The 22,446-nt window shown below is 42.4% G+C and overlaps 1 protein-coding gene across 1 annotated transcript in view; it reads right to left on the bottom strand.

The window, feature by feature from the left end:
• Positions 1 to 6,971, bottom strand: part of WDR47 (WD repeat domain 47) — a 49,126-nt gene extending 42,155 nt beyond the window's left edge. The window contains exon 1 of the mRNA XM_018569513.1: positions 6,771 to 6,971. The gene's annotated coding sequence lies outside the window, so the exon portion shown is untranslated. The remainder of the gene's footprint in view (positions 1 to 6,770) is intronic.
• Positions 6,972 to 22,446: the final 15,475 nt, after the last annotated feature.

Here is a 22,446-nt window from a genome sequence, read left to right as displayed (position 1 = left end):
GAATGGTACGAGGCATTCTGTGAATGGACGGGGGGCAGATAAAAGACACTAGAGTAAGCCACAACTCTCGTTGCTGCAGCAGGATGTACAGTGATAGCTTTACATTCCACCGTGAGAAAAAGGATTAAATATCATTAGAGGTAACTTTTTTGTCTTTTTGTTTTTGTCACATAAACCACTCTGCCTGGAGTTTTGCTTTAATCTTAAAACTTTGACTAAAAATAAATGTCATATAGATTGGGTGTCAGGTATGCAAACTATGACACATTCCTTATCCTTTTATATATTCTAATTCAGCTTACTGTATGCTAATGTACCGTAGCGGTAGATATTATTAGTTGGGGTTCCCGGAGACCTGAGCATTAGTTCCAGGGTTCATCCCATGTTAAAAAGGTTGAGAAAGGATGCATATTGTCCGCTGTAGATCCTGCCAGTGTCCTTTCTGAAACCACTAAGTGGAAGAGCTCTTAAGGTGCCCATACACCTTACGACCATCGCAAGACAAAAGTAAGCTTATTAAAAGCTTGTACGATCTGCCCGTACTTGCGATCATTGAAAGCCTGCAGTGAGGTACGGGCTTCCGATCACTGAAAATGGGCAGTGTGCGCGTGCGCACACCGGCCCATTCGGCAGTTGTCGAACAAGCAGGCCACTAACTCGCCGAGAATCGTACGATTCTCGGCGGGTTTTCAAGCCTGCTTGTTCGACGGAAGACGTGCGACCGTACAGTAGAAACGGTCGCACGCCTTCCATACACTGTACGATCGCGGGATTTCCCGCGATTCTCGTATGAGAATCGTACAGTGTAGGGGCACCTTTACTCTAATTGTCTGATTATTCTAAGTGATATCATAAAACAGACAGGTGCCCCTTCCGTCTACACAGAAACAGAACTCCTACGCAGGAGATGCCTGTAATTTGACCTCCAGATCTCTGCAGGGCACTGGGAAATGCAGTGAGCCAATCACACGAGATGGGATGCCAGTGATGACCTTTCATAAAAAGTATTGTTAGCAATGGTAAGCCAATGAAAAAACAAAAATGTGTTGCCCCACCAAGACCTCAACAGATCAGTTGTTTTATTGCGGAGAATATAAAACAGCTCCAAGGCAAATGGAGCTCTCAGAAGCTTCTTGGAATTGCAACTATGGCCATGGAAAGAACTGAATGGAATGTGTCACCGGAGCCACAGCCGCATGACACCAACAAGGCCAAACATCTCAGAGCTTCACTAGCTTTCAAGATTCTCTTTCACAGGGAGGGATGTGACCACAAACATTAGCTACAGGCTTACCAAGGGAGGGGTTTTCTAATAAGGTGTTTTTAGATGAATAAAATATATGTAAAATATTCTGATACAATTAACCAAAAAAACTCAATGCCTAAAGCCCTTTGAATGGAACTATGGTATACAGCAGCAGCTTAAAGCTCCATTCACATATAGTGGTTATACATGGTTTCCCCTCGCAGCACACCAACGCTAAAATCTTTGCAACTGCACGGATTCTGCTTGTTTGCGGCTATTACTATTGGGGATGCACCGAAATTTCGGTTGCTGAAACATATCGTCCGAAAATGGCACTTTTGGCAAAATAGCAGTGCATCCCTGCTTTCTCTGCTCTGTGTCCCAGCGGGGAGGAAAGAAACTGTCACAGGAGGCCGAGGGGTGTGGGGCATGAGAGAAATGTGAGTGGCCGGCATCTCTCCTCCCCCCACCGCTCAGCCTCCTGTGACAGACTAGGAGAGTGGCGGTGTGGGGGCGGAGACATCTGTCACAGGAGGCCGGGCCGGTGGTGTGGGGGAGGAGTCAGCTGTTAAAGGAGACCGAGCTTTTCTCCAAAACCGCTAGCTCAGCCTGTGTGAGTCAGGGTGGAGATCGAGTACAAGCAGTCAGCGATTAGTGACATCACTTCCTGTTCATTCATGATTGTGGATATGGTAAACATACTATATCCACAAGTTATGAATGAACAGGAACACTCAGTATAGAGGATTCCTGTTCATTTATCACAGAGGCTGCAGAAAAAGAGATTGAGGACTCTGTGTTCTCAATCTCTTTTTCTATTTTAAAAGGGGAAAATCAGGGGGCTGTTTAAATCCCTAATATTTCCCTGAAGCCCTTAAAAGTAAAGTAAAAAATAAAAATATTTAATGAAAAATAAAACATTTTTAATAATGTAGTTGAAAAGGTTAGAAAAAAACATTTTCAGTTTCGGTCTGACATCTTTTTTCGTTTCGGTTTTGAAATTTTCATTTCGGTGCACCTCTAACTAATATAGCCGCAAACGTGCGGAATCCGCCCCCAAAAAAAGAAAAAAAAATAATCGGCTTGTACTTTTGTTCGCATGGTTTCGTACCGCGCGGCCGCTGCAAAAGTCCGAACAATGCATATTAAAAAGTGTATTATTCTTTATGTTTAGAGCAGTTCCGCGCGTATTCGAATGGCCGAATACGCAGAGACAACCGCTCGTGTGGTTGTTAGTTGCCTTGTGAATGTCACATGAGGAAAGAAACATTCTTCATAGCAGAATATTCACCTTTCTTATATTTTACATATGTAACCGCCATTTCTACTTTGTATACATATATAACCTTTAGCCAATCATCTTGTTTCTATGGTATATTGTATATAAACACAGCATACACATTATTATTACTTACAAGTAAAGGTGATGACAAAGCATACATAACACCTTACTGTACAAAATAGTAACAGCAAAAAACAAATATAGCTGTGTACGTGTTGCCAAAACGTTTCCTTTTTAGTTTTGGATAGAGTAGGGAAATGTCAGAACCCCTATCAGGTTATTTTTTCTGCTGGCCATGTCCTGCACGAGTGATTTCCCTTCACTTCTCATCTTGCAGATGCAATAGGAAGTGAGAGGAAATCTTCCTAAAGTGAGGGGAGGCCCCATCAATGCTTATAAGCGTTGATTGGGGAATCTCCTGCTGTCTTCATTGCCGCCAGCCGCTGTCAGTTGGCTACCCGCTATGTTCATTTGAAGATTTGCCGACCGGCTCCTTGGATCAGCTGATCGAGGGATGCCGGCAGAAAGGATGCTGACAACAGCACCCACTGTGTGAATTTCGGCTGGTTCATCAAGAATCGTCAGAAATTCGCACAGTATGTGGCCACCTTTAGACAGCTGTCCCCAGGAGATCTGTCCCCATTAGAAGATAGGAGACATGTGTGACAAGGTGGCAATGCAGGAGCACAATAGGAAAACAGGAACAGGGAGCAGTCACACTTTAAACAGGAAATGCGTAAACAAGGATCTTCATGGCAGGAACAAAAAGTATTACAAAGTTGCAGATTCCAAAAAATGTAAGAAATGACATGAAAGCCGACCTTCCGCCATGCCAACCCAGCAAATTCTGCGTTGTTCTGTACTCCCCTGCTGCTCTTCCATCTCATCCACTGCCGCCATGTTTGTTTTCTTCACCAGAAGGTGGACGTCTCTTCCAGGTTCTTGCAGCCACCCTGCCTAATGACACAGCTCTGGTGCCAGGTCTTTCAGATTACATGCTGCCATAGTGTTCGGGGATCTTCGCCTCCAGCCTGCTTGGAAACACATTACGCATCCCAGATTCTGCAGGGCCGTAGCTGCAGAACTCTCGCAAGATCTCTGGACGCTATGGTGGCATGTAATGTAAAAACAGACATGGCGCCCGATTTCAATCTGCGCATGCACAAGATCTGGCGCCATGTCTTTTGGATTACATATTACCATAGTGGTCGGGAGTTCTCGTGAGAGTTTGGAACCTGTGGCCCTGCAGCCTTCTGGGATTTGTGACGCGTATCCCAGAAGGCAATTTCCAAATTAAATTTAGTGAAAGGTCCACTTTAATGTGTCAAAGCTTACATTAAAATGTTAGTGATTGGGTTTACACACACTTTAAAGTGACACTAAACTCAGGAGTTAAATCTTAAAATTGCATTCCAGTACCTTAACTATTAACAAAAATGTATCTTATTTGTGTATCACTCGGCTGTAGATCCTCAAATCATCTCTGAATTGGTGCTGACACTGTCCTTCCTTCTGGAGGGTGACTACTTTTGTTCCCTATGGTACTTGTGTGTTGTAAGGTAGTCACCGCTCCAAGCTCGCTCCTGTGAAGGACTACAATCTCAAAACAAACTAGTAAACTAAACGTGAGATTGCAGTCCATCACAGGAGCGAGCTTGCAGCGGTAACTACCTTACAACACACACACAGATCATGGGGAGCAAAAGTAGCCATCTCCAGAAGGAAGGACAGTGCAGTGCCAGCACCAATTCAGAGATGAGTTGAGGATCTACAACCGAGTGATACACAAAAAAGGTACATTTTTGTTAATAATTAGGGTGGACAAATGTGTTTTTAAAGTGACATTAAAGTAAAAAATCCCCCCCTAATGCTGCTTTAAGGACTTAACTTAAATGATGCCTCTTGATCCGATCATCTTCTTTCCAGTAGTTTTCAGGAGTCCCTTCAGCGCTGGTGCCGTTCTCTGATCCAGCGCTCACTGCTGTGTCTTCTGTGTCCCACGGAGTCTGTGTGCGTGCACACTGCCGGGCTGCCTGCATTGACTTATCCTTTCCCTGTGTCTCTTCATGGCCACTTGAGAATTTTTCAGATCTTCGGACGTGAGTGAGCGGCGCAGACACAGGTAAGTAATAACCTTTTTGGTGACGTTTTATGTATTTGCATATATCTATTGCTTGCTAGCAGTAGATATATGCAAAAAAAAAGGGAAGGTTTAATTCTACTTGAAGGTTTAACACCTGAGTTTAGTGTCACTTTAATCTTCATCCATCCCAGCAAGCCTGCTGACATAGTTAACAATAATATTTGTAGAAGGCTTCCCTTTAAACAAGAGCGACGACTTTAAGCAACGCTGGTTGCTATGTGATAGCTTAGGAATGGGGACGGCGATGTTGTTCTGCAATGTAAAGGGGAATGTCTATAAACAATGAAAAGAGTAAACAAGCAGCCTAGCAATGTAACATTCAGTTTGCTAATATTAGAATACTTCCATTTAGTACAATGAAGAATGGAAACTGTGACAACTCTGCCTCGTATTCTCACTGTTACTGATTCATTTTGATGTAAACCATATTTTAAAAGCCCAACTCTGGGCACAAGACAAAACCCCTTGCAAGTAGGACGCCGTCCCCCCTCCACAAGGGTTCATTCTCAGGTTAAGAGTAATACTTGCCTTCCTCCTCTCTCTGACAGGCTCCCTCCATCAGTGCGACCACGTACGTCCATGAAGCCCCCTCTCTAAGGAGCTCCCAGCCGTGGTCGCACACTCACCTCTACCACATACAAGCCCTGCATTGTAAGTGATGACGCCAAGGTACTGCCCTGGATTTTGGGCCACAGCATGGCAGAGAGGGGGTTTAAGGTAATATGTCATCTTCTTGACAAGCATTTAACCCTTGCCGTGCAGGAGGGACCCACTACAAGGGGTTGTACAGTGCCCAGAGTTGGACTTTATAATAAATGACGCATCTGAAAAGTTTCTGCTTAAAATATCTAAAAAAACGAACATTCCAATCTTGTTTCAGCGTTAACATGTTCAATTGAAAAGTCAGTTTCAATATTTTGAAATCGGAAGCTTTCATTAAAATAGTACCAGGTGATCCTGCCATGCAGGCACTTCCTGTTATAGGATGACAACTGTGCTCCTGCATGGTCACCCTGTTATAAGGGGGTTTGCAATGGAGACTGCAAGTGGCCATTTCCACGTTATGCCGGCAAGGTCCCTCCCACAGATCTGTTCTCTGCACAGGCTATGTACAGAACAGTGAGGAGATCACCACTTCTTTTACAAGGTACTGTCTGGATTTGTAAAGCCATTTGCAAATGGAGTGATATCCTTTGCGAGGGATATGTTTCAATGAATATGTTTGTGCATGGAGCTCAGCTTTGATAACCTAGTTATAAAAAACAAAAACGGGTTGGCATTAATGAACGCAGAGCATGCTCGCTTGCCAAAGTGTCGCTCATTTGTTTGATGGTTTCTACCAGCAGATGGGAACTGAAGCCAGCCAGCCATTTAAATGGGCGAATTTGCACAAGGCTCCATAAATAATTGAGGAGGCTGAGCCTTCCACCTGGGGTACAGAATGACTTCTGGCACTGTTTGGGTGGGGTGGGGAGACTTCAAACACTGCGAGGAATAAAGAAGCAGCCTTGTGGAGCTCATGTAACAAAGGAAATGACATCTTTATTTTTCCACATAGCGGGGGCTGGGATGGTAGGAAGGGGGGAGTCTGGGTGATGCTTCTTTCCCATCACACCCCTTAGGAAGGCGGGCTCAAAGGGAGCAGTCAGCCCCTCATCCTCCCAAATAAATGGAAAGCTGACTGCGAGCTGGGATCCTCCCAGTACAGGGCCAGTGTATTGATGTGTGGAAGACAGTAGACTTGTAAACTAAGCATCCATACAAAAGCCTCAGCGATGGTGTCCATGTCTTTATCATGTGATCATGTGTGATAAATGAGATCTAGAGCCAGCTAACACACACATCTCTGTCCACCTCTCACATGAAACACACATCATAGGTGACCATCATCATAACAAGGCACCGGTCACATGGACTCTTCTAGCATTTTCTACAGGTCTGGGCGTGATGCGGGAAGACGATCGTGTTCTATAGAGGAAGCACATCGTACGAATCCCGATCACGGACAGAAATGACAGATGCAGCATGAGAGGACGGTCACTGTCCTATAGAGATGAGAGCAGGATAGATGGACAGACAGACCCCTCCCGGTGTGGTACCTGCTCTCCTCCGGCACGGTCTCCTCGGTAAAGCGGGTAGCCGGCAATGGCCTCTCCCAGCCCCAGTATATGAATCTCCAGGCTCAGCTCCCGGTGTCCGGGCCGCCGCCGACACACTCCCTCTGCGTCTCTAGTCTCAGGTTGCGGTTGTCAAGCGGATCCGCCGGTAGCCAATCAGAAGCCGAGCTGTGAGGACCCCGAGCTGAGCTGAGCTGTCCTGTGTATGTGCCTGCTGGCGGCGTGCTGTGTACAGCTCAGTGCAGACTGATACTAGTGAGGAGGGTGTTCATAGAAAGTCATTGCACACAGAGATCCACAATTACACGGGGTTTCCTGCTGTCTACTATTCATTTCAAGTCTGTGTCCAGCCAAAAACATTTCTTTCTTTGTGTGTGTATTTATTTATGTGTATGTTTTTATTGATTTTAAATGTATTTATGTGTATATGTATGTTTGTATTTATTTTACATTTATTTACGTGTGCATGTACCGTATTTATTTTACATTTATTTGTGTATGTATTTATTTCTGTGTATGTATTTATTTATTTTACATTTGTGTGTATGTTTTTATTTTAAATGTATTTATGTGTATATGTATGTTTGTATTTATTTTACATATATTTACGTGTGCATGTATTTATTTTACATTTATTTGTGTATTTATTTATTTATTTTACATTTATGTGTATATGTATGGATTTATTTTACATTTAGGTGTGTATGTATGGATTTATTTATTTTACATTTATGCGTGTATGTATGGATTTATTTATTTTACATTTATGTGTGTATGTATGGATTTATTTATTTTACAATTTTTTGTTATTTATGTATTTATTTTAAATGTATGTTTTTATTTATTTTTTGGCAAGTGCTAGAACCCCTGCCAGGTTTGTTTTGCAATCTGGAGCTCATTCACACGGCGTGCACTATTTACACGGGATATTGCTGACAGCAAGATGCTGTGTAAAAAGTTGTCTGTACGCTCTACTTGTGTAACATAAATGGGTATTACTGGCGGTCACTCAGTGTCGACATTTACACCTGAGCTGAACATATTTCAGGCGATTTAGAAGCGTTTTTTGCCATATTTATGTGCACTTTTTGTATGTTTTTCAGGCCTGAGCATTTTTGTTTTCACTAATGGAAAGTTAGTTACTAGGAGGTGGTGACGATTGTCAGGTGCTTCCACAGAACGCACGTTTTTCAGTCGCTTTCATTGAAGTTTATGAGGTGGGGCCAAAAACACACTATTCTGTCTGAAAAGAAGCTTGTGTACTCTTTCAAGTGACAAGCGACACAATGCTCAGGTGTGAACGAGCAGCACTGAAAATAATAGGATCCTTAATGTTGAGTTTGTTTTTCGGTAAACACATGACACAACATTCAAGTGTGAATGGGGCTAAATATGAACAATGTGTAACCAGTGGTGTCCCTGCTAATTACACACTCCTGATGTTTACATGCGGGCCCTGAATAAGTCATTCATGCCATGGAGCATGCGAAGAATAAACCCGACCTTCAGTCATTATGTGCATACACATAAATGACTCATTCAAAGCCGACATGTAAACATCAATTGTGTTATCAGGGGCACCATTGGCTACACATTGTTGATATTTACATGAGCCCTGGAGGTGGCCATTCTTTCCATGTATGGTGTATGTATGAAAATGTTAGTACAACCCTGAACACAAATGTGTCCTTTCTTTTTTCTTTTTTCTTTTGCTGACCACTCTGCAACATTACACTGCCAGGCTGTGAATGTGTCCTTAGCCTTCTATAGTGCTGAATATTGAAGCTAACAAATCTATACACTGTGCATAGCTGTGCGCTGTGTTTTTGACAATTATGTGAACAAGCCCTTAGAGAGTTTTTAACAAAATTTCCCGTACTGGTGACAATGGCACTTTAAACAGACAAGAGGAGAGGGTATAACTCCAACATGATCCCAGACAAGAGTTTTTGGTAAGTAGAGAAGGGGAAGGATATATATGCTGTCAGGTTGTTGTTGCTGAGGTGTGTTCAGTTCTTTAGCCACTGCCGCAGCTTCACTGAACGCTTCGGCTGCACAGTGCTAAGCAACATGGCGGAGGATAATATTTTTGACTAATAAATACCATTTTCCAATGAATATTTGGTGTGCTCGTCCACCATAACATTAAATTGTTGGTGCACACACTGAATTGTGATTTCCCCCATCGGGGTTCAGCGCTGCCAGGTGTGCCCACAGTTAAAATGGCCCCTGGTGCCCTGTCCCCACCTTCTCCGTCACACTCAGCGCTCTGCATCCACATTCACAACTCCACATCCACAAGTTCTAAGTTAGCAGTGCTGAGCGCTGACTTGCAGCATAGTTTGGTAACTCAGCACTCGTGTGCGGCTGAGCAACTGAACACATCTCTGCTGTTTGTGTCCTTTTTGCAGATTCTCTGTCAGAGAGAAAATGTATCTAATGAAGCACCCAATATCAGCAAAAGACACGAGGGGTTCTTATGCTTCCCCACTCCATCCAAAGTTACAAAAGAACCCCCCTCTCCATAAACTAGTAGCTTACCCTGATGAAGTTTAGTTGCTGCCATTATATTTTGTTTTCTGTTACCTTCCTTTCCTTGCAGTAGACCTGGAGATCCCGCTCAATTCCAACTTCCTGCCCCAGAATGTCAATGTATTGTCATTCTAAAAGGTGAGCACCCATCATAAACTACACGCTGTGCACAATTATTAGGAAGGTTGTATTTTTGATGATTAATTTCATTATTGAACAACTACAGTGCTCTCAGTCTACAGTGCTCTCAGTCAGTCCTAAATGTTAATAGACCTAAAACCTGAATATTTAAGGAAGTAAAAGTGAGGTTTTGGCTTTCTTATGAGATCTATATGTGTGCACAATTATTGAGCAACTATTAGTGTGCATGATTATTATGCACCTAAGGCCTTGTTCACACCAAATGCAGAGCAGATCCGGTCTGGTTTCTGCACACGCAGTGCACTGGGTTGTGCCGCGTTTTTGATGCTTTCCGGGCCGTTTTTCTTTCTTTTTAGTTTAACATGAGCTTTCAGTTAAACTAAATTGATGAGTTCCAGGCATTTGCATGCGTTTTTGATGCGTTTGCAGATCCAGAGCAGGTAAAATAGGGCCTGCTGCAGTTTTTTCACCTGCTCTGGAACTGAACGCTGCAATGTGAACTGGAGCAAAAAATATCATTGGAATACATTGGATGCAGTTTTGATCCGGTCTGCAACTGCGCTGCTCCGCGCTTGGTGTGAACAAGGCCTAAATGAAAATGTTCCCATCTCACGTGTTTCTTTTCATCTGTTAAAGTGAGAATAATAAACAAACAACTCAAAATTTACAAATAAACATTTCTGACATCTTCAAAAACAAAATCAGTGACCAATATATCCCCTCTTCTTTTCATTGACAGTCATCAGCCTTCCATCCATGGAGTCTGTCAGTTTCTTCATCTGTTGACGATCAACTTTTTGTGAAGCAGCAACCACGGTCTCACACTGTTCAGAGAGGTGTATTGTTTCTCTTCACCGTAAATCTCCCGTTTAAGTACAGCCCACAAGTTCTCAATAGGGTTTAGGTCAGGTGAGGAAGGGGCCATGTCATTATTCTTTCATCTTTAAGGCCTTTACTGGCTAGCCACGCAGTGGAGTAGTTGCAATGGAGTATTGTCCTGCATAAATATCATGGTCTCCTTGAAAGATGCAGACTTTTTCCTGTACCATTGCTTGAAGAAAGTGTCTTCTAAAAACTGGCAGTAGGTTTGGGAGTTGATTGAGTCCATTTTCAACCCAAAAAGGTCCGACTAGCTAATTTTTAATAATACCAGCCCACCGGTACCCCGCGTCCAGCTTGATGGCGTCTGAGTCGAAGTGGAGCTCTGTGCCCGTTATTGATCCAGCCACCGGCCCATCCATCTGGTCCGTCAAGAGTCACTCTCATCTCATCAGTTCATAAAAACCCCTCTGTCATTCCCTCCACTGGCTTCCACTCGCCCATGGGATAAAATTAAAAATATTAACAATCACCTACAAAGCCATCCACAACTGTGCCCCCGGCTATATGTCAAACCTTGTCTCAAAGTATCACCCTAACCATCCGCTCCGCTCATCCCAAGACCTCCTGCTTTCCAGCTCCCTCGTCAACTCCTCCCATGCTCGCCTCCAGGACTTCTGTAGAGTTTCTCCCCTCCTCTGGAACTCTTTACCCCAACCCGTCCATCTGTCTCCCACCTTGATAGCCTTTAGGCGATCCCTGAAGACTCATCTCTTCAGGGAAGCCTATCCCACCTCAACCTGACCACTCAACCATCACGTTCTCAAACATTAATTCCTACACAGCTACCTCCTCATGTATCACTTGCCCCTCCCTTTTAGATTGTAAGCCCTCATGGGCAGGGCCCTCCTTACCATCTTGTCTTTAATTGTATTGTGATTGTAATGTCTTCCTTATATTGTCTTTCTTTCTCAACATGTTTCTTGTGACCCTGTTGACTATTTGCAACAAAACGTTTGATGGCTCTGTGATCACGCCCCAATATCTTAGTAATTTTAAGAGTGCTGCATCCCTCTGAAAGACTTTTTAAAATGTTTGACTTTTCAGAGTCAGTTAAATCTCTTTTTTGTTGCATTTTGCCTGAGCAAAAGAAGCTTATTAATCATTATGCACACCTTGATCTAGGGTGTTGATCTCTTAAGGTCACACCCACCCTCATTACACAAATACACATCACCAGATATAAATCCAATAAGACTTAAATCTAAAGGTGCCCATGCACTGCACGATTCTCGCACGAGAATCGCGGGAAATCCTGCGATCGTACGAGAATCGTGCAGTGTATGGAAGGCGTGCAACCGTTTCTACTGTACGGTCGCACGTCTTCCGTCGAACCAGCATGCTAGAAACCCCGCTGGGAATCGTACGATTCTGGGCGAGTTAGTGGCCTGCTGGTTCGACAACTGCTGAACGGGCCGGTGTGCGCACGCGCACACTGCCCGTTTGCAGTCATCGTAAGCCGGCCCCTCATTAGTCATCGTAAGCCCGCCCCTCAAGGGGGCGGGCTTGCGCTGATCGCAAGTTCTGCCTGTCCAAGATGGGCAGATCGTACTTTTTTTTAAGTACTTTACAACCCTCTTGCGAGGGTTGTAAAGTGTATGGGCACCTTTATACAGCTTGGAGTTGAACAATATGCATAAAATGGTGATTTGGTCAAAATACTCACTTGCCTAATAATTGTGCACACACTGTACAATCTAATGCTTACACCAGCATACATGTTCACCAACTGTCTTGGATCCCACAGGACAGACTCAATATTTGAAGAGAATCCTGCAAATCCAGGACATTTCACTGCATTCACTGGGAATTTACCAAAACGGGAGCAGTCACAATCGGGAGCAGCTGAGCATGGCAACCAATCAGCTTCTCTCTTTCATTTTCAAATCTTAACCGAACAAACTGAAGAGAGAAGCTGATTGGTTTTGTGACATTCCACCGAGAGCATGAGTACATTGGATGTAGTGGAGAACCTTGCCATGCACAGCTGCTTCAGATTCTGTCTCCTCCTGTTTTGATAAATTCCCCTCAGTGAATTTTCTAATAAATACATTGAGGGGAATTTATCAAAACTGGAGCAGACAAAATGTAGAGCAGTTGTGCATGGCAACCAATCGGCTTCTCGCTTTAATTTTCAAAACTTAACAGACCAAACTGAAGAGGGAAGCTGATTGGTTTTGTGACATTCCACCGAGAGCATGAGTACATTGGATGTAGTGGAGAACCTGCCAACACATCCAGGACCAAAGATAGGAACCACGGAGCAAAAAAAGACTCTCTTTGGAGAACAAATTTTGGATGACTAGATGGTGTGAAGTCCAGCATATACCTGATAAAGCAGGGATGTGCGTTTTGAGGGTATTCACTTATAACCGCACGTCCAACCTGGTTGCTGGAAGACGTTTGATTCTTCCAGGTTTAGAGGATCAAAGGGAGTCGGCTGGCAAATCTGACAAACTTGTTCCATACTCTGGTGTAGACCACCCTGGTGGTTGACTTTTAGATGCTAGCATCTGATGTAACATTGGTCCAAAAGCAAGATGCTAGTTTGTGACAATTTGTCAGGTTGGACCACATGGATCACTTTATGGTAGTTGGCAAACAAATATGATGAAGAAAGGAGTCATTCCTTCACTACCTCAGGAACCCCCAGAAGGCGCTAACAGATGGTCTTTGGACGCCTTGGTCTTTGACATCTTTAGAAATGATGACTGTGTGCCTCTCTCTTCCTTGCCAAAATGTTGTAGCTTTGCTAAACCTGTCATTATCTTACCTCCTCGTCGACAATTGTCGCTGTCTGTGGGGTCTTGTCATGCGGGATAAGCCCCAACGTATGACCTTTAGTATGGCTAAATCCATCTTACTTCTGAATAGTGCAGACCCCTTGAATGGAACCATTTTTTCAAAATTAAACAGTGGTTGGGTAACCATGGCTTTAGTAAAAGCGCTCTTCTTGGGGTAACAAAATGGACCATGAACCTTGAAGCACACAACAGAGAATCAATGGTCAATTCACCCAGGAAATCACTGGTCAACTTCATTTCATCCAGTGCCTGAAATGATGTCCTTCTGAATATCAGACCTAAGCGCTGCGTTGATATTTTCTAAACATACTCTCATGGCCATGGACACCGTGGTCAAGGCTTTTGCTGGTTTAGACGCACTGCCCGCTGTTGTATAGACTTTTGTCAAGTCCATGTCGATTTTTCTCTCTAGGGAATCCCTAGATAAGACAGTGTGATCCATCAGTAGGGTATACTGATGCGCCAGACACATAACTGTCTTTTATATCGGACTGTAATTCATGTTTAAGACAAAACAAAATGCAGCAGCTGCCTTGTAACCTGGGTTTACATAGCTGTTAAGGTTGAATAAAGACATAGTGTGTGTGTTGTGATGCATGGGCAGGCTATTAAAAATTAATGGAATGCTTTGATGCAATGCACATTGACGTGCGTAAGTTAATGCATGCCAACATAGAGAGCAGGTCTGAAACCTGGTCTCAGAGTTGATTAACTCTATTACATGTGGTAACACATGGTAAAATGCACTGCTCTCTGTGCATTGCACTGACATTCATTTAAAATGAAAGCACAAGTGAGAGATGAGGATTGAGCGTCATCACCCTATAACAGGAGGTGCTTGGACCTTCCACGACCTTCATGGTAAAATTCTAGGTGTTATTTTCATGAAAACTGTAGGTTGAAAATTATTTCTGAGATTACAGTAACATGCTAAAATGTATATAAGATTTTAGAGATTGTATTTACATATACTCTACATATTTCATGTGTCACTGACCTCAAACATACAACCAATGCCTCATTTATCAGTTAAGGATTTTGGACAAAACCACATACTATCTGCAATCCTTTCCTCCTCAGCCCATGTACATGCCTGCAGCTGCCGATACTTGCTGTCAGTTTGACAGCTAAGGTCCTGCTCTGTGAATCATAGCTGCTCTCAGCAGCTAATTCAGCTATGATCGACCAGTTTGCTGAAATGTAACAAAATGGTTTTAAGGTCTGTCAGAGAACTAAATACAGGTGATCGTTGTTGCTAAATACATTATTGACATTTTTGAATAAAAGTTTTTCCTAATTAGCCAATTATTACCTCTTTTCATGCTTTAACCTTAAGAGAGAGCACCTCTTATTTTTTTTTTCATTTGCACCGTGCTGGAACTCCTGTGACAGGTGAGAGAGGAAGGGCACAGCTCTTCCCTCTCACTGTCTACAAACTACACGGAGCGGCAGGGTTACTTTTAACCCTGCCGCTCTGCTCACTGCAGTCAGAGACTTGGGACTCGGTGGCGGAGGACGGAACCAAGGAGAGAGGTAAGTGCAGGGGGGAGGGGGAGAAGGCTGCACACTGTTTACATGTGAAGTCGGCGACATCACCAATTTCACATGTAAACGAAAAATCACCTGCCTCACTCTACATTCAGTCCTGCTTGTACAAAGCAGGACTGAATGTAGAGAGGGCAACTTCCCCACAAGGACACCGCTGCCGCCCCTCTGCGCCCTGCCGCCCCGAGGCCGGGCCTCGGTGGCCCTGTGGGGAATCCGGGCCTGGTTAGCTATATTATAAGTAGCGGTAACCTAAGTGATAATATTTGTTCATTGGCTTTTATATACACTGAGTGGCCTGTTTATTATGACCACCTGACATTTGTAGGCAAATTAGCTATAATTAGCTGTAATTTCACACTGAAGTTGCTAGAGGGCCAGATCATTATAAATAGGGAAGCAGGTTTTTAACCACGACAGTAGGTGATTTTTTTCTGAAGATAAGGGTAAACAACGCGATTTAACAGCCTTTGAACGTGGGATGATTGTTGGCGCTCAAGCCATGAAGCGAGTATCAGCAAAACAGCAGAATTCGTTAAATGTTCAAGAGGGGCTCATTGTTAAAGTGTTTAAAGACTGGACTGTCAGCCGAAAATCTGGGTCTGAACGTGCGAATTGTGGCCGTCAGGGACTAGTCAATGTTAGGGCAGAACGGAGAGTGGCAAGACTGGTACAAGACAACAGAAGGGCAACATTGCAGTGTCAGATTCCTCGCATCACCTTTCAACATCTCGTGGAGTCACGAGGCGGCCCAACGAAGTCATCTCGTAGCCCGACGAAGTACTGATGGGGTGGTCATAATAATCTGGCCACTCAGTGTACAATTGACACACTTTACGCATTTCCTGCCTAACTAAATAGGCCTGTACATGTAACCTGAATAAGCCTATTTACTGCATGTGACACACCAACTGTGCAAGCTCTTACTGAGCACATACTGTATATTTGAAAAGAAAAGCTCATGCTGGTGAGGATCATATGACAAATGTAAGTTACATTAAAAATAAAAATCTTTACGACTAAGCCTGTAAGGGTGAAATGTGGCAGATGGGCGGACTGGACGTGGTTCTGTGCGTCAGGATAGAGTTGCAATCAAGTTCTTGTTACACAAAGTGATGTCATCAGTGTGAGGCCATCTTTTACCTTGGAAATATTGAGTATTGGAGTGAGGGCACACTGCTCTGGCAGGCACCCAGTGTCCCCCTAGCTTATGGACAAAGGCTGTGGCAGAGCAGTGTCAGTTGGATTAGTTTGCTGCTATATTTATATAGGTTATGGATGCAAAAGAGCATTCAGCACCTTTCTTGTTTTAGCCTCTGTTCACTTTCAGTGCTATTACTTCCCTAGGTGAAACCACTAAAATAAATGGATGAGCATGGCCCAAATTCTACATGCAACATTCTCACAATGCTATTTAAATCCCTGATAGGCAGCCTCATTTATGTGAGCCTAGCCTTCTTAGCAGATAAATAATATCTCATGGTACAAAAAACCTCACTATTTTATTAACACAATACTTTGATGATTAGCTGTATTATGTACATAATGTAAAGCATAGCAGATGAGATATGGTGGATGATGAGACATCCTGTAAATACTTGTGAAGGTGTGGCTGAGTGCATGGAGACTGGCAAGGCCCCGCTGAACACCTACCAGGTCCTAGGCTCCTGCTTAGGGTACCTTGTGGATGATCCAACTTTATGCAGGATGGGTTAACAGGTTTGAATAAAAACACAGGACACTTTATTGATTTGGGACAGGAACTACAATTCGCTGTTGGACTTCTGAGTTCATTCAGGGTGTAAAAGAACAAGAGACTTGTGGGTTATAGATTTACCTGCTGGAATAGGGTATTAGGGGCAAGAAAAAAAGTACCCAAGTGGATGATACGATCTAATGGTTAAAACTCACAACTCAGTTAAAAGCAAGAAGTACAAGGAAAAAAATATGACCTAAAGCAACAGGCTCAACAAAACCAGAGGGGCTGGAGCTGTGCCCCTCAATCAACTCAGACAATAGGATTTTACAGTAGAAAAACTCTATTTTCTCTGTCGTCTCTGTCAATTATCCAAAAGATGATAAGATGATACACATGGAACATCCAAAAGCAGTTCCCAATGAGGGGCAGGTATATCACCAAAAACAAGTGAAGCCCTCTACCTACAACATGGGCAAATCACATGATTGCTTGCAAGACCTTGTGGCCCAAATTTGCCAGCCTTATACATTTTGTATAACTCCGTAAATGTATGCAGAAGATTTAGTTGTCACTTTACAATTTTGGGACTAAAACCTGATAATGAAAGGTCTACTACCATGGTCACAACTAGGTCTTATTTTCGGGGTAGGTCTTATATTTTAGCAATTCCCAAAAATAGTACTAGGTCTTATTTTCGGGGAAACATGTAGGCACTGACTGCTCTGGAGAATGAGCAGTAGTAGGGATCCTTTTGTTTGAGCGCATAGGAATGGTCCAAGTCCCTTGCTTGGACTATCTGTAAAGACAAATAAGCAGTACTTACATTCAGCTACACCCTGATGGCTCTAACCACATTGAGAGAATGTAAGGCAATCTCCTTAGTATGAACCAGATGGGGACAGAGTAAAGGCAACACAATCTCCTTATTAAACGTGAAATGAGAAGACAGTCTTGGGTAAAAAGGGAAGTCTAGGCCAGGGGTCAATAACCTTTCCCTTGTAGTGTAATTATAAACTATTTACCCTGCAAAATTGCACATCCATTTGTTTTGTGCAAATGGAGACAAAATCATTGTTATTAGCAGCTTTTCTTTCTTTTTTCCTGCAAAGTTTCATAAAATTTTCAAAACAGAAAATATTACAACGTAGCAAAGGATAAAGTGTACAATCAGAAGGAAATACATTCAACACACAAAGGTAACAGGCCTCCAGCGACAAAGTGTCAACAATGTGGGACATATAGCATATAATAGGAGAAAGCTCTCCTGTAGTGGTTGTCTCAGGTGCATCACCCTCAGTAACATGGCATTAGGTGTATTGGTCTCTAGGGGTGTGAAAAATCATCTCAGAACTATGAACAAAGAGGAAGGGATTACACCACCAGAAGAAAGACAGAGAACGGTAAGGAAAAGGAGATATAGAAAGGGACACACAGGGATGGGAAAGTGAGGAGGGGAGGGGTGTGTCCAGATAGCCCCACTTAGTGACTAGAGAGGGCCTGATGAAACTTCTGCAATAAAACGATAGAGTATCACGTGAGCAATGATTCTTGCTAATGCAGAAGAAACATTGTTGGTGAAAACTGGAAGGATGTTACTTTTACTATGTGTTATCGTATTCTGGGGTGTAGAGGGGTATGGCTAATCAAGTAAGGTAATTGTATGGGGTCTTGGGCAGTGTCCAAGATTTGACAGGTGATGTTTGGATCTTTATTTGTTTTTCGTTTGTATTTACTTGTATGGCTGTAGTTCAATTGGTATGGCTTTCCATACTGTTATTTGGATCTAGATTATGTAATGTGGGTGGGTTTAATATGGGTTTTATCTACTGATGATAGATAGAGTATCCCAGAAACAGACACAAGTAGCCCTTTTTGCATATACTATACGGACATTACAATGTATTTATTTATTGATATATCTATAAAATTAGCTTATTAACTAAAAAGTGAATTGACCTTATGATTTCTATGTACTTTTATATTTAATGTGTTTACTTTAATTTACTTTATACATCCAATAGCTCATATTTAAATTATACATTGTTAAACACAGGGATATTACCGCCATAATCATACACCCCTCTATATGCATAAGCATTCACTGTGACACATCCACTCGGGATCCATTATGTACCCACATTTTTTTCTCAGGACCTTTTAACCACTTTGAAAGTGTGCAGGATGTGCGATATAGATGTACCTCCCATCAAACAAGAAACACACCACCAAGCCCTTTAACCCCTTTACGACCCATGACGGGATAATCCTGTCATGGGTCCTTAAGGGGTTAAACAGAAAAGCCGACAGGACTCACATTTGTAGAGCCGGCAACCGGCTTTACAGTAGAAGCAATTCTGGCGGCTCAGCTGCCACCTGATCGCTTCTCCAATTCGGTAAATAAATAATAAAATAAAAAACACAAAACAAATAAAAACCAGAACAAATATCACCATTAAGAGATCCTGCTGAAACCTGTGTGTGGCAGGCTGGTAACAGTATCGACAAGTATATCGCATATTCCTGCAAGGGTGCAAGAGCCATATTAATTACATGGTAGTGTAAGCATATAAAGAAGTGTACAAAACGTAAGCAATCCAGAAGCCTCCTATATATCAAACAGCATAAAGAACAGCTCATCAGCCATTGAGAGAACGTGTATGATAGGGTCTAATGTAAAGATCCAAAAGGCCTCTCTATGTCGCACTAGATCGTCATGGTTACCACCCAGAGATGGTCTGTGTTTCCCTTTTCAATCACCATTGCCCGCAGCTCATGTACTTGATGTTTCTGTTTAGCAAAGTGAATGGCTACTGATTTATTTGGATCCATATCACTGGTTTATTTGGATACACCAAGCAGATTGCAGCTATATCAAGTGTGTACAGTGATTTTCTGTTACACTTTGGAGTTCCGCATGGCGTCATCCATTATTTACAAACACCACCATTATCCCTAAAGGTTGCAAAGCTGTAAGGTGTGCAGGTGACCTGTGGCACAACTGCTGTCCTGGAAGACTACTGGAAATAAGGTGATAAACACGAACTTACACTTAGGGACTACATGTAGACCATTTCTACCAAAGGCCTGATCCTGACTCGACAAGAGATCCAGGCAGTATTGTCGAATAAAAGGTAAGAAAGCTTGACCATGTTGCTGCCTTGCAGATCTGCTCCGGAGTCGCGCCAGCCCTCTCAGCCAGGGGGAACTGGCCAACGCTCTAGTAGAAAGGGCTTAAAAGAACAGGGGGAGGCATATTCATAGAACGGTATGCTTCACAAATGGCAAGCTTAATCCATCTGGCAATGGAGGACCGAGGCTCGGTTTTCTTTAAGTTTGCCAGAAAAAGGTATGAATAGAGCATCGGATTTCTGAAAACTCTTAGTAGCTTTCAGATAAGTAAGAAGAACGCATCTAAAGTCTAAACTATGAAAAAGGACCTTTCCTTTTCATTCGAAGGATTGTCACAGAAAGTGGTCAAAACAATCTCCTAAGATCTGTGAAATTAGGAAGCTATCGGGGTAGAAATGCTGGATCAGTCTTGAATACGAGGACTTCTTGTGTATAATTTCAGACGCAGAGGACTGTTGCAGATCTGACATATGTGTGGCTATTATGCGTCTTGTCGCCATTTGTAGAAAACAAGAATCACCAGCACTCAGTAGAAAATGTTTAAATCGTAACGTCCATTTATTCGGACAAATTGTCATGTATGTCGCAATAGCCGACGTATCGGGGCCACGAAGGGTCCCTTCATTAGGGCAACGATGTGACCTGTCATAATGTTACCCTGATGAAGGGACCATGTGTGGCCCCAAAACGTCGGCTATTGCGACATGTATGACGATTTGTCAGAATAAATGGACGTTACTATTTGAACATTTTCTACTGAGTGCTGGTGATTCCTGTTTGCTACGGTTTGATGTGCACTGCGCCATCCGTGAGTATCACTGCGAGTACCATCAGTGTGATTTGGGCCGGAGACGCTGCAAGGTGTGGAGAGGGACCTACTGTTCTTCAATATTGTCGCCATTTGTATCCATCTGGTCACAAATACTTAAGTGTCACAGCGGTGGAGGTGAAAACGGACGCGAATGCGGAGCAATCATTTGCTCTCCTTTAGCATTATTTTACAAGATACAGCTGTAAAAAAAACAGTTGCCAACCCTTTGATAAAACACCCCCCCACTATGTCCCAGGGAGACAACACTCACTCACTCTACTGCATCTACGAACAAGCAGCATAGGACTACAAACCATTCTCCTTATCTCCATTACCTACGGAGAAGCAGTTGTGTATTTCACAAAAGTTAGTTTGGAAAGAGCCAATTACATTTTTTAATATTTCAGTTTGATCGACAGAAAGGATACTGGATTTCTATGGGGATCAACAGGTATTTTTCTGCACTTCCATTAAATGAATCTAGCTAAAAAAACAGAAGACAAATGCAGCCACCACATCTAAAGGCTGCAAGATTTAATTTTGTGTTCTTAGGTTTAGATATACATCCATATATTTGAAAGTGGGTGCAATATCAAATACCTATGTTAAAAGATGCAAATAGAATGGTAACTGATGAAAAATACCTAACCATTTTGGATGTCAGCTCAGAATATTGGCACATAAAGCAAATCAGACTGAAATGAACACAAGTCAACCTCAGTTTTTCATACCAAACAAACTACTAGGGAATAAAAACCATTTTTGCATTTACCGATCATACAAGATAACTTATATGAGGGCTATGCAGGTTGACAAACCATTTTATCGTGTATTAACTCAAGACATTTTATTTCATGTGACATGCTTTTATTGAAATAAAATAACTACAACTTACCATGAAAATTAGCATTATGATATTATTTTACAGCTCAGCATCATAAAAAATAATAAAAAATAAAAGGTTGCATTGCTAAACTCAAGTTGAAATTTAAGCACACAATAGTCTATAGAACAATCAACAGTACTCCATCCAACTGCAATGAAATAGCTCCTTTAGCTTCAAACAGCCAAATAAATGAAATGTAACAGTTAGATTAAAACGCAAATCTTAATATGAAACTTGAAAGAATGTTCTTGGTGAAAAAATACTTTAAAACATTTTAACGGACACATGAAAAACTTTTGCAAATATCTGAAACCTCAAAAGTGAATATGTTCATTGGACTTATTTAGTAAAATGGTGCAGAAATATAATAGCGTCCAAAGTGCAGTGAGCCACAGAGCCCAGAAACCATCTGCACCCGGACACCTTACATAGGTTACTGCACCTAGCACATCAGCAGTGTTCTCTGCAGCGCTGTACTAAATAAAACCCAATCTTCAATCCTGTCCAGAAAAAAATCCTGCGTGTAAAAACATTTATATAGCTGTATGTCCAAGTAGTAGGACTTCCTGTCATAACACATATCAAGTGTAAGATTTCACGAATCATTCTTTACAAATTTATACACTTTTTGCATTACATTCAAGTTATACTGAAACAGGTTTTATTTCATGTAAAAACACAATGAAAGTGTTACCCAGTATTGGGTGTCAAATAATAAATAAGCGCCCCCTAAAAATATCCATCACATATACACAGTGGAGGCAGCAACACTGTCAGCAGGCTCACTATTTAACACTAAGGACTTTTGAAATTCATGAAAGATGAATCAGCCAATTACTATAGGATCTCTGCAGTCTCTTCCTGGTTAACCAGTTAGGATTTTCCCAGCCGACACTGATCTTGAACCCAAGATGAGACTGGCACTAGAGTAGTAGTATGCACATGCACACTGAGCCAGTACAAGGCATGCATGTTCATACACTAATCATTTGGCAGTCAGATTCCATTTCTATGAACACCTTAAGAAAATAAGTTCACCGGGGCTCCTGCAGACACAAAATGCCATAAAGCTTAGTGTTCTTTAAGTAAAATGATTATTTGCTGATTGCTATGGCCAATACAAAGACTTTTTAGATACATTTTATACACCAGATTCTCAGCTGTACAGTCTCATGAACATTTATTCAACCAATGAACTAACAGATGATTGGGTTGTGTTTGACGTAAACCCC

This window comes from Nanorana parkeri, unplaced genomic scaffold (genome assembly GCF_000935625.1).
Source record: "Nanorana parkeri isolate BGI_ZX_2015 unplaced genomic scaffold, ASM93562v1 scaffold1346, whole genome shotgun sequence".
Lineage (NCBI taxonomy): Eukaryota > Metazoa > Chordata > Amphibia > Anura > Dicroglossidae > Nanorana > Nanorana parkeri.
This window is presented reverse-complemented; position numbering and strand designations above follow the sequence as displayed.